Source organism: Gossypium arboreum, chromosome 1, assembly GCF_025698485.1.
Source record: "Gossypium arboreum isolate Shixiya-1 chromosome 1, ASM2569848v2, whole genome shotgun sequence".
Lineage (NCBI taxonomy): Eukaryota > Viridiplantae > Streptophyta > Magnoliopsida > Malvales > Malvaceae > Gossypium > Gossypium arboreum.
The window spans coordinates 59,324,288-59,338,429 of NC_069070.1; the positions used below are offsets into that span (position 1 = coordinate 59,324,288).

At 39.1% G+C, this 14,142-nt stretch overlaps 1 long non-coding RNA gene across 1 annotated transcript; it reads left to right on the forward strand.

Moving 5' to 3' along the window:
• The first annotated feature begins 1,477 nt into the window (after positions 1–1,477).
• On the forward strand, positions 1,478–2,578 carry LOC128289340 (uncharacterized). Its single transcript, XR_008278950.1, has 2 exons — positions 1,478–1,562; positions 2,287–2,578. It is a non-coding gene; the product is annotated as an uncharacterized LOC128289340 (long non-coding RNA).
• The last annotated feature ends 11,564 nt before the right edge of the window (positions 2,579–14,142 follow it).

A 14,142-nucleotide genomic window follows, 5' to 3' on the forward strand; every position in this document is an offset into this window, starting at 1 on the left:
TGTTTGTGATGGTAATATTCCGGGAACATATTGTGAATTTGTTTAAAGTATGATAATGTATTGTTTATTAATATTTACATACTTACTTACTAAGCTATAATGCTTACTCCCTTTCTGTGATGACCCAAAATTGACCCTAGTCGGAAGTGGTTTCGGACCGCTAAACCGAGTCACCAAATGTTTGAACGTAATATTTATTGTCTAGAATATGTAATTATGAATGTGTGAAAATTTCAAGCTTGATTTAGCCGATAGCATGTGAATTCAGTTAGTAGGACTTGTGTGACACTTTTGAAAAGTGATAGGCTAATCTATAAGGACCTAATAGTGCATGTAGTCAAAGGGAGGACTTGCATGTCAAATTTCCCCCTAATAGTTAGTGGCCGCCATGACAAGAGATTATGGGTAAAAACATGTCATAAAACATGTTGGGACAATGGTGTATGTAAGAAAAAAATAAAATAGTGAGCATGGGAATTTAATAATGAAAGGAACAAAAAAAGAGAGAAAAATGGTCTCATGCATGCCCATTGCCGTGAGTGTGGAGAAAGAAAGAAGAATTTTGTTCATCATTTTCATTTCCTTTGGGCTGAAAATTCTAAGGAAGAAGGAAGGAATTCTTGTTTCATGTTGGTTTGGAAGAGGTTTAGGAGGAGGTTTGGCCATACTTGTACCTAGATTAAGGTAAGTTTGATGTTTTGCCATGAGATTCATGTATATTTTAGTTGCTAGCTTGATGTTCTTGTTAGCCCATGGTTCAAATCTTTGTTATGTCATGGGAATGAAATTCGGCCAAAGTGAATATGGTGTTAATGCCATTGCATGCTAAATATCAAGCTTGATAATGATTCATGTGATGGTGGATTGAGGATTCTTAGATTTTCTTTTAGCATTTTTGAATGAGATACTAAGTTCTTTGTTTAACCATGACCAAATTGAAACGGTATGGTGTTGTGGTATTTGGCCATGTTGTATCCATAAGTATGATTCATGCATGTTGCATGGTAAGTAAGATTTAAGCTTTGGATATGTGTGTATATTTGGATATAAGCCACTTGAGAATTCGCCATTGCACCTACATGAATATATGTTTGCACATGATGAATTGGTATGACATGTATACTATTTTAAGGTGTCTATTTGCTTGTGATGTTGTTTCTGGTTATGAAATAAATGAGAGATGTGTATAGAACTACAATATGTAATGCGTTAATTAGGAAAATGTATGCTGTTTTTTTGTGTAGTATTAAGTGTAAAATTAGCCTCCACATAGACATGCATATTCGGCCAAAGGAAGTAGATTGGTGTGCATGTATTCGGTTAGAGGCAACCATATTGAAGCCTTATCTTGGCTTAGATTGTTGACCAAATGGGTAATAAGTGAGGATGGTTGCGAATATACAAACATACATATGCATGTGTAATTGAATTATGAATGTTTAGCAAGAGGGTTAAACTAGTTGATTTATTGATTAAGCTCAAGGAGTTAAAGAAGGAGAATCAAGCAAGGGAAAGACGAAGGTCATCGAGTAGCCGACTTGGACTGTTTTACCCAACACAAGGTAAGTCATTAAGCGTATATTTGGTGTTGATTTAAATGATCAATATATATATGCAAATGTGTTTAAATGAGTTGGTGTGTAAATGGAAATGTATGTGTATGGAATGATGCCATTGTTGAATGTATAAAGGCAGCAAAATACATAAGGTATTGGTCTCGGCACTAAGTGTGCGGGTATAAATGGACACGGTGACAAGATTGGCACTAAGTGTGAGGGTTTAAAATTGTACAGCACTAAGTGTGCGAGTTTGATTATATAGCACTAAGTGTGCGAGTTGAATACATATAGCACTAAGTGTGCGGATTCACTATATGTTCTTGCATTACAATTGGCACTGAGTGTGCGACATTATCGAGCTAATCCGGACAGCGGATCGGGTAAGTACCTCGAGCTCTTGACGAATAGAAAATATGTTCATGCTCGGGGTTGAATTTGGTAAGCCTTAAATCTATGTGATGATTGAAATTGTATGATTGTGGTGGAAATGAGTTAGTGTGTGAAAATGCCTCAAATATCTTGTTGTGTAGAATATGAAATGTGGATGTATGACTTGGTATGAGATTGGACCGAAAGGTCCGAGGAATTATGGTATAGATTCGATATGGATGAGTACCTAGCCTCGTTTATTGTTTCATGTTGTAGTAACTTTATCGATGGATTGATGAAGGCTTATGACTTACTGAGTTGTAAACTCACTCGGTGTTTTTCTTGTCACCCATTTTAGGTCTCTCGGACTCGTATTGTTTGCGTGATCGGGACCGTCGTTGAAGTCATCACACCGGCTGAAATCTTGTGGTATTGTTTTTGTTGTTGAAGAACATTTGGCATGTATAGGCTATTATATTTTGTCGAATTGTGGGTTGTAAACTTTAAGCCATGTGAAAATGGCCTATGTGGTCGTCGAGTGGGATGCTAGAACCTATAGCCACGAGTCTTAGAAACTCAAATCTTGATAAGGTGGCCATAATTTGTGTCATGTATGATGGATGATTAAGGCCAAGGAAAAATTCATGAAATTGGCATAGTCTCTGCAGTAACTGTTGCAGACAGCAGCAGTGAGATGAGATTGAAAAATCACTAAAAATAGTAGAAGTAGAATTAAATAGTGAGTAAATTATGGAACTGAACCTTGATGAATCTATTTTTATATGGACGAAACGAAACGACCATATGAGCGGTATACTGAGAAATATTAAGGTTCTCGTGAGACAGGGCCAGAACGGTTTCTGGGTCCCCTGTCGCGACTTTGAAAATTTACCATAAATTATCCAGAAAGAATTAGGAGTCATGCCTTATATGTAAAGATTCCATTTTGAGTCTAGTTTCATTAGAAACAAACGGCACCAGTATTAAAGCCCTGTACAGGCAGATATTCAAGTTGTAACGCGCGAAGGTCAGAGCAGTCAGTCCCTGTAACATGGGTGACTTTAACTAATAAACTGTACCAATTGGCCCAACCAAAAATTCTAAAAATAAATCAATGGATGGGTATATGAGTCTAAATTCAGGGAAAATTTACGAAACCAGTTTCTGAGTTTTGAAACTCGAGATATGATTTTTAAGGCGACGGTGACGCAGTTTTCCAGCCTGACTGGTAATGTCAAATTGGTTGGTATCTTGAGAGGGTTTGGCCGTTAACCCCTCGTGTCCGACACGGCGTCGGTCACGAGTTAGGTGTTACAATTTTATTTGTATCAGAGCCAGGTTTAGTCGGTTCTAGGACTACCATAGCGTGTGAGTCTAGCTATACATGCCAAATTGTTAGCGCTTAATAATGTGATGACTTCGACGGTTGGAATTTTTGTTTTGATTAGCAATGGAACCCGGGTAGAGACCCTTGGCGGATGACGTTGAAAGTGTAGCGGCTGCTCCTGCGCAAGGGACACCGCCGTTGAGCCTCGGTCATCCGCGAATAATCAAAATGAAGGGCAAAACAAGCCTTCTTCACCATGATGAATGAGTGGGTCGCGCAATATGCCCGAACCAACCCGGCTGTCCAACCATTCCCGAATTTAAATACTCCACCCCAAGAGCCCGCAATGCCTCCGATTCATCGATCCCGTGAGGTGAGTAAACCACCGTGGACTTGATTAGGAAGCGTGGGGCGAGGAGTTCAAGGCCATAGTTCTTGATGATGCCGAAAAGGCCGAGTTCGCTCGATAACACCATTAGAGTGTTAGATGAACTGTCATGCACACCGATGAATGTCTTAAGTGTGCTATATCCTTGTTGCGAGACTCGACTTACTATTGGTGGAGGACTTTAATTTCCATAGTCCCAAATGAACGAGTTACTTGGGATTTCTTCCAATCCAATTTCAAAGAAATACATTAGTCAACGGTTTATCGATCGAAGCGTAAGGAATTCTTGGAACTCAAGCAAGGCCGGATGATCAGATTCGAATCTGAACATGAGTTCGTAAGACTTAGTCGGTATGCTCGGGAGTGTGTGGCTGATGAGGTTGCGATGTGCAAAAGATTTGAAGAAGGATTGAATGAAGAGTTAAAGTTACTAGTGGGAATTTTGGAGATAAAGGAGTTCGTGACACTAGTCGAACGAGCACGCAAGGCGGAAGAACTTGGGAAGGAGAAGAAGAAGGCTGAATTTGAAGCAAGAGATTACCGTAAAAGATCGACGAGTAAAGCTCCGTTCTCGGCTGTAAAGAGGTTCGTGGAGGACACCATGAAGTCGAGGACGATCGCGGAATTTCCATTAGAGCCCGACCATTGACGGACTCCCGAGCTACTTCAGAGCTAGTGTGGGCAATAATCGTCAAGAGAGACCTGAATGCCCCCAATGTGGAAGACGACACCTAGGTGAATGTTGGGGTAAGTCATTAATAGGGCTGTTATGGATGCGGTTCAAGGACCACTTCATTAGAGATTGCACGAGCTAGATGAGAGGAATAAGACGCAAGGTGCAAGACCTAGTGGAACGACGGCCGGAGGTAGGCCCCGAGAATCCACGGAGGTAGGGGTGGTAATCGAGAGGAGCCTCTAATACTGGCTGTCCGATCCGAGACCCGTACTCTGCTAGAGCATATGCCATCCAGCGCACGAGAGGAGGCATCCTCCCCGACGTTATCACCGGTACTTTTACTCTCTTTGATACTATTGTGATTGCATTGATTGACCCCGCTCTACTCACTCATATGTATGTGAAACCTTAGCATCCAAAGAAGACTCTACCGTTGAGTCTCTCGAGTTCGTAATTCAGTGTCAAACCCTTTGGGTCAATACGTGCTCGTTGATAAAGTGTGCAAGAGATGCCCCTAACAATTCGAGAATCTGTTTTCCTACCGATCGATGCTTCTACCATTTAATGAATTCGATGTTATTCTTGGTATGGATTGGTGACCGTGCATGATGCGATGGTGGATCGCAAAAGGAAAACCATTGATTTGAGGAGTGCAAATAATGAGGTAGTCCGAGTCGAGTCTCTCGATTTAAAAGGAGCGCCAATGATAATATCTTCTATGACCGCTCGGAGGTATGTGAAAAGGGTGTGAAACATACCTTGCGTATGTGTTTGGAAGTAAAGAGACGGAAAGGAAACTCGAATCGGTACCGATGGTTTGTGAGTATTCGGATGTTTTTCCGAGGAGTTACCGGATTGCCACCGGTTCGAGAAGTGGAATTCGCATCGGTTGTACCGGTACTACGCTGATTTCAATAGCCCCGTGTCGTATGGCATTAACGGAATTAAAGGAATTGAAGGTTCAATTGCAAGAATTGACGGATAGAGGTTTCGCTCGACCGAGTTTTTCTCCATGGGCGCTTTTGTATTGTTTGTGAAGAAGAAGGACGGAACCATGAGGTTGTGCATCGACTATCGTCAACTTAATAAAGTGACGATAAAGAATAAATATCCATTGCCACGAATTGACGATTTGTTTGATCAATTAAAGGGAGCCTCGGTGTTTTCAAAGATAGATTTGAGGTCGGGTACTATCGGTTGAGGGTCCGAGAATCGGACATACCCAAAACCACTTTTAGAACGAGGTACGGTCACTACTGAATTCTTGGTGATGCCGTTTGGGCTCACTAATGCCCTGCGGTGTTTATGGATTTAATGAATAGAATTTTCAGCCATACTTGGATCGGTTCGTAGTTGTATTTATCGATGACATTTTGGTCTATTCGAGAGATGAAACCGAGCATCTTGAACACCGAGGCTAGTGTTGCAAATCTTACGAGATAAGCGATTATCGCAAAGTTCAAGAAATGTGAATTTTGGTTGAAAGAGGTTAGCTTTTTGGGGCACGTGGTGTCCGCATCGGTGTCGGGTGGACCCGAACAAAATTCGCCATAGTCGATTTGAAACCACCAAGGAATGTTACCGGTTAGGAGCTTTTTGGGGCTTGCGGTTATTACCGACGATTTGTAAAAGGTTTCTCGATGATAGCCACGCCAATGACGGCTTACTCCAAAAGGATGTTAAGTTCGAATGGACGGAGAAATGTCGAAAAGTTTCGATCAACTGAAAGCTTATTTGATGAAGCCCCAATTCTAGTGCAACCGAATCGGGCAAAGAGTTTGTCATTTATAGTGACGCATCCCTACTTGGGTTGGGTTGTGTATTGATGCAAGAAGGGCGAGTTGTGGCCTATCGTCGAGGCAATTAAAGCCACATGAGAAAAATTATCCGACCCATGACCTCGAATTGGTCGCCATCGTATTCGCCTTAAAGATATGGCGACATTACTTATTTGGTGAGAAGTGCCATGTGTATTCGGATCACAAAAGTCTCAAATATTTGATGACCCAAAGAGACTTAAATCTGCGACAAAGGCGATGGCTCGAGTTGTTAAAAGATTATGAGCTCGTCATTGATTATCACCGGAAGGGCTAATGTGGTTCGGGATGCCTTAAGCCGAAATCACTATTTGCTTTATGAAGCGATGAATGTACACTTGTCTATCCTACCCGACAATGTGTTAGTAGCTGAATTGAAAGCCAAACCATTATTGATACGTCAAATTCGTGAAGCTCGTAAAGTCGACGATGAGTTGGTTGCAAAGCGGGATGAGTGTGTTCGAACAAGGACTCGGAATTTCAAATCGATGATGATGATTGTTTGAGGTTCGAAGTCGTCTGTGTCCCAAAGAATTGAACTTATTCCAATAATTTTGAACGAAGCCCATTGTAGCCGAATGGCAATCCACCCGGAGTACGAAGATGTACAACGATTTGAAACGTCGGTTTTGGTGGCATGGTATGAAACGGGACATCTCCGACTTTGTTTGAGATGTTTAATATGTCAACAAGTGAAAGCGGAACATCAAGTGCCTTCAGATTGCTTCACCGATCATGATACCCGAGTGGAAATGGGATCGAGTCACAATGGACTTTGTGTCCGGCCGCCATTGTCGACTAGTAAGAAGGATGCGATTTGGGTTGTTGTTGATAGATCGACTAAGTCGGCTCACTTTATCCCCGTGTGTACGGATTTTCATTGGATAAACTAGCCAATTGTACGTTTCTCAGATTGTGAGATTACACGGGTATCGATTTCTATTGTGTCGGATAGAGATCCGAGATTTACCTCGCGATTTTGGAAGAAATTTCAAGAAGCTTTGGGTACCAAGTTGCATTTCAAAGACCGCCTTTCACCCCCAAACCGATGGTCAATCCGAACGGATAATTCAAATACTCGAGGATATGTTGAGATGTTGTATCCTTGAGTTTAGTGGTTCATGGGAACGGATCGCCTTTGATTGAATTCGCACAACAATAGCTTTCAATCAAGTATTAAGATGGCGCCTTACGAGGCTTTATACGGTCGTAAATGCCGTACCCCATTATTCGGACCGAACTTAGTGAAGGTAAATTCTTGAGGTTGATTTGGTTAAGGATGCCGAGCAAAGAGTTCGAGTAATTCGTGAAAGTTTGAAAGTCGTTTCGGATCGCCAAAAGTCGTATGCGGATTTGAAAAGAAAAGATATTGAATATCGTGTTGGAGACAAGGTCTTTCTCAAAGTTTCACCTTGGAAGAAGGTGCTTAGATTTGGCCGTAAGGAAAATTGAGCCCGAGGTTCATCGGGCCATATGAAATATCTGAACGAGTCGGTCCGGCAGCGTATCGTTTGATTTTGCCCCCGAACTTGAAAGGATTCACAACGTCTTCCATGTTTCGATGCTTCGACGTTATAGATCGACCCGTCACACTTAATTAGTCCATCAGAGGTTGAAATTCAAGCCGATATGAGTTATGAAGAAGAACCGATTCGTATCCTAGCTCGTGAAGTGAAGGAGTTGCGAAACAAAAGAGTTCCATTAGTAAAAGTGTTATGGCTCAAACACGGGATGGAAGAAGCTACTTGGGAACCCGAGAACTCTATGAAAGAGCGTTACCCAAACCTATTTACCGGTAAGATTTTCGGGGACGAAAATTTCTTAAGTGGGGGAGAGTTGTGACAGCCCAAAATTGACCCTAGTCGGGAAGTGGTTTCGGGACCGCTAAACCGAGTCACCGAAATGTTTGAACGTAATATTTATTGTCTAGAATATGTAATTATGAATGTGTGAAAATTTCAAGCTTGATTTAGCCGATAGCATGTGAATTCGATTAGTAGGACTTGTGTGACACTTTTGAAAAGTGATAGGCTAATCTATAAGGACCTAATAGTGCATGTAGTCAAGGGAGGACTTGCATGTCAAATTTCCCCCTAATAGTTAGTGGCCGCCATGACAAGAGATTATGGGTAAAAACATGTCATAAAACATGTTGGGACAATGGTGTATGTAAGAAAAAATAAAATAGTGAGCATGGGAATTTAATAATGAAAGGGAACAAAAAAAGAGAGAAAAAATGGTCTCATGCATGCCCATTCTTTGTGAGTGTGGAGAAAGAAAGAAGAATTTTGTTCATCATTTTCATTTCCTTTGGGCTGAAAATTCTAAGGAAGAAGGAAGGAATTCTTGTTTCATGTTGGTTTGGAAGAGGTTTAGGAGGAGGTTTGGCCATACTTGTACCTAGATTAAGGTAAGTTTGATGTTTTGCCATGAGATTCATGTATATTTTAGTTGCTAGCTTGATGTTCTTGTTAGCCCATGGTTCAAATCTTTGTTATGTCATGGGAATGAAATTCGCCAAAGTGAATATGGTGTTAATGCCATTGCATGCTAAATATCAAGCTTGATAATGATTCATGTGATGGTGGATTGAGGATTCTTAGATTTTCTTTTAGCATTTTGAATGAGATACTAAGTTCTTTGTTTAACCATGACCAAATTGAAACGGTATGGTGTTCGGTATTCGCCATGTTGTATCCATAAGTATGATTCATGCATGTTGCATGGTAAGTAAGATTTAAGCTTTGGATATGTGTGTATATTTGGATATAAGCCACTTGAGAATTCGCCATTGCACCTACATGAATATATGTTTGCACATGATAAATTGGTATGACATGTATACTATTTTAAGGTGTCTATTTGCTTGTGATGTTGTTTCGGTTATGAAATAAATGAGAGATGTGTATAGAACTACAATATGTAATGCGTTAATTAGGAAAATGTATGCTGTTTTTTTGTGTAGTATTAAGTGTAAAATTAGCCTCCACATAGACATGCATATTCGGCCAAAGGAAGTAGATTGGTGTGCATGTATTCGGTTAGAGGCAACCATATTGAAGCCTTATCTTGGCTTAGATTGTTGACCAAATGGGTAATAAGTGAGGATGGTTGCGAATATACAAACATACATATGCATGTGTAATTGAATTATGAATGTTTAGCAAGAGGGTTAAACTAGTTGATTTATTGATTAAGCTCAAGGAGTTAAAGAAGGAGAATCAAGCAAGGGAAAGACGAAGGTCATCGAGTAGCCGACTTGGACTGTTTTACCCAACACAAGGTAAGTCATTAAGCGTATATTTGGTGTTGATTTAAATGATCAATATATATATGCAAATGTGTTTAAATGAGTTGGTGTGTAAATGGAAATGTATGTGTATGGAATGATGCCATTGTTGAATGTATAAAGGCAGCAAAATACATAAGGTATTGGTCTCGGCACTAAGTGTGCGGGTATAAATGGACACGGTGACAAGATTGGCACTAAGTGTGCGGGTTTAAAATTGTACAGCACTAAGTGTGCGAGTTTGATTATATAGCACTAAGTGTGCGAGTTGAATACATATAGCACTAAGTGTGCGGATTCACTATATGTTCTTGCATTACAATTGGCACTGAGTGTGCGACATTATCGAGCTAATCCCGACAGCGGATCGGGTAAGTACCTCGAGCTCTTGACTAATAGAAAATATGTTCATGCTCGGGGTTGAATTTGGTAAGCCTTAAATCTATGTGATGATTGAAATTGTATGATTGTGGTGGAAATGAGTTAGTGTGTGAAAATGCCTCAAATATCTTGTTGTGTAGAATATGAAATGTGGATGTATGACTTGGTATGAGATTGGACCGAAAGGTCCGAGGAATTATGGTATAGATTCGATATGGATGAGTACCTAGCCTCGTTTATTGTTTCATGTTGTAGTAACTTTATCGATGGATTGATGAAGGCTTATGACTTCTGAGTTGTAAACTCACTCGGTGTTTTTCTTGTCACCCATTTTAGGTCTCTCGGACTCGTATTGTTTGCGTGATCGGGACCGTCGTTGAAGTCATCACACCGGCTGAAATCTTGTGGTATTGTTTTTGTTGTTGAAGAACATTTGGCATGTATATGCTATTATATTTTGTCGAATTGTGGGTTGTAAACTTTAAGCCATGTGAAAATGGCCTATGTGGTCGCCGAGTGGGATGCTAGAACCTATAGCCACGAGTCTTAGAAACTCAAATCTTGATAAGGTGGCCATAATTTGTGTCATGTATGATGGATGATTAAGGCCAAGGAAAAATTCATGAAATTGGCATAGTCTCATCGCCGTAACTGTTGCGGACAGCAGCAGTGAGATGAGATTGAAAATCACTAAAAATAGTAGAAGTATAATTAAATAGTGAGTAAATTATGGAACTGAACCTTGATGAATCTATTTTTATATGGACGAAACGAAACGACCATATGAGCGGTATACTGAGAAATATTAAGGTTCTCGTGAGACAGGGCCAGAACGGTTTCTGGGTCCCCTGTCGCGACTTTGAAAATTTACCATAAATTATCCAGAAAGAATTAGGAGTCATGCCTTATATTTAAAGATTCCATTTTGAGTCTAGTTTCATTAGAAACAAACGGCACCAGTATTAAAGCCCTGTACAGGAGATATTCAAGTTGTAACGCGAAGGTCAGAGCAGTCGGTCCCTGTAACATGGGTGACTTTAACTAATAAACTGTACCAATTGGCCCAACCAAAAATTCTAAAAATAAATCCATAGATGAGTATATGAGTCTAAATTCAGGGAAAATTTACGAAACCAGTTTCCGAGTTTTGAAACTCGAGATATGATTTTTAAGGCGACGGTGACGCAGTTTTCCAGCCTGACTGGTAATGTCAAATTGGTTGGTATCTTGAGAGGGTTTGGCCGTTAACCCCTCGTGTCCGACACCGGCGTCGGTCACGAGTTAGGGGTGTTACACTTTCTTTCCTTTTTTCCTATAGTGTCGAAGATGTTAGTTCGAGTTGGAGGTCGCCGGAAGTTAAATCACACTATCAAACTATTGATCGATATATAAAGGTTTTAAAGTATTTTAAGTATTTGGCATGTATGGAGAGTCGTTTAATTGTTATTAAGTTGCTAGGAATTGGCTTAAAATACTGACCTATGTTATTTGAAGGTCTCTATTGTATAAAGTCATTTAATGTAGATAGTCTTGATTATGTTATTAATTAAATGATGCAATTTATGCATGTGCATGCTTGCCTATGTGTGTGGTTGAATTAAAGCATGATATGGGCCTTGTAAGCTCTTTTTAAGGGACAACTTGAATGTGTTTGAAAAAGTTTTAAATTAGAGTGAAATTATGAATCGGTTTTTATACGATGATTAGTGATTAAGTCCGGTAATGCCTCGTACCCTGTTCCGGTGTCGAACACGGGTAAGGGGTGTTACAAGGGTTTATGTTTAAAAATTTACTCATGAGTAATATGCATGCATTTTAATGTCTAACGGTAGAAAATGAGTGTTGGGTGTTAAATAAACGACTTTTACTAAGCGGTTTTCGATGAAAACGTCCGAAAGGACCGTTTTGTAAAATTTGTAAAATTGGTCATAAAAGGGTGATTTAGTGGAAATTTGGGGTTGCCATAGTTATAAAAATGATTCAACTAGGATTTAAATGTAAGGAAATTGAATAAAAATCATTTTACAAGCATTAGGGCAAAAGTGCAAATATGTGAAAGTTTAGGGGTCAAAATGAAAATTTGTAGAAATATGATTTTTGGACCCATATGAATAATGTGACTAATTAGTAGGCTAAATGTGATATTATAGATCAATGAAATCGAGATTCGGGCTTAACTCGGGAAAATACAAGGTTATGAACTAAAATGGTAAATTGCCGTTTCTAGATCCGAAGTAAGTTCGTGTGTTAATAATAATGCAATACCATGCATGAATTGTAATTCTCTATTGATATGGCATAAATTGTATGATTTAATATGTTTAAGAGAAGTTGATGAATGGTGTATATGATAGGGAAAATGTGATGCTTATTGTGTCGTGTGAAATTGAATGACAAATTATTGTTACATGAATTGAATGTTAAATTACTATTACATGGGTTGTATGAACTGCTACACAGTTGTACCTGATGAGATTTCGATGAGTAAGTTCGAATAACTTAAAGTAAACCTCTAATATGCCTAAATGCATTTTTATGAATGTGTGATGGTTGTTTATAATCATGGCATGAAAATCCATGAAATGTGTTGTAATAAATATGAAAAAATGATAAATGTCTCGGTTGAATGAATAAGAGATATCTGATGGATGCGCCATTCTTAATTGATACGAGATCCTGCATGTGTTGTAGAAAAGGATTTAGCCCAAATGGGTAATCCGTTGATCTCGGAATAAAAAAGATCTAGCTCGGACGGGTGTTCCTAAAGTGATCTAGCCTCCCGAAGAATATGTGTAAACGGATTTAGCCTGAACGGGTAATCTGAATTAGGGTCTGAATTTAGCCTGGACTGGTAATTCGGATCTGAGCTCATTGAGGGTGTTTGCCGTCACAAGGGATTTAGCCTGGACTGGTAATCTCGACATCACTCTATGAGTTTATATTTCAGGGGATTTAGCCTGGACTGGTAATCCTGCCGTAAGATGTGAGGTTCGCGGGAGTGCGTGCTTGAAAATGATTACTTGCATGATTTGACAGTAAATGGCTATCCATCGAGATTCTCGAGAAATCCAACGGGATCAAAATGAGAAATGAGAATGGAAATTCTTGAATGATTGAGCTCAACTAAGATTAATACTATGATGTTTTGTCATGAGACTAATTTGATGGTTGAGTGCATGTGATAGGGAATTATCCTATACTTGGGATGTATGACTAAGTATGACCATGAGAAATAATGACTTTTATATTGAGCTTTATTGTGAAAAATGAGTAAGGGATCCATGAAATGGTAAGTTCGTGATTAGCTGGAAATGATCTTATGATAGTGAACATTATATTGTACCAAAATAGAATTGGACAGCAGCATTAGTCCTACTTTGAAAATCCACCAAAAATATTGAAAATTGAGTTAGAGACTTAAATAATTGGAAATGAAAGCTTATTGAGTCTAGTGTCACATAGAAGAAACAGTACAAGCAAAAGAATTTAATATTATGAGACATTCGAATTCTCGTGAGACAGAATCAGAATGAGTTCAGAATCCCCTGTTCTGACTATGGAAAATCACTAGAAATTTTAAAAAAATAATTATGAGTTAGGAATCATATTAATGAAATTAAATGAGTCTAATTTTAGGAGAAATAGACGGGAACATTAGTCGAGTCTCGTACTATGAGATAAATAAATTTTAGTGAAGAAAGGTCGAAGCTGTCAAACAGCAAAATAGGGGAGACTTTGAATAATAAACTGTACTTATTGACTTGACCAAAAATTATGAACATTTTATGGTAAGAAGAGATATGAGTCTAGTTTTTTGAAAAATTAATGGATCTTAATTTGGAGTTCCTTAGCTCTAGATATAAATAATTTAATGACTATGACTTGAGAAAACAGCTTAGCTGGAATTTGAATAATAGAAAGAATATGAAAATAGCATGTTATCGCATTGCTTATTATTTTCATGCGAGCTTACTAAGAATAAATCTTACTCCATCCTTTTCATTTCTTTTAGTTTAGTCAGGTCAGCTTGGGGTTGGAGATCGTCGGAGGCAGCATCACACTATCGAGCCACTTAACCGTGGAGCATTGATATATGTATGTTAAATGTTTTCAAGTGAGTGGCATGTATAGGGACTTAGTTTTTCTATGATAACTATTGTTGTGATTAGCCAAAGGTATTGGCTTATATTGATTTGTTGTTTATAGCCATGAGATGTGGCTTATAATGATTTTGGCTTTTAAGCCTATTTATCCATGATATGTGTTAATGTCTTGTGATGTGGTTATGTGATTGTGCTTGTTCACTATGTATGAGAAGTATATGGAATGTGTACAC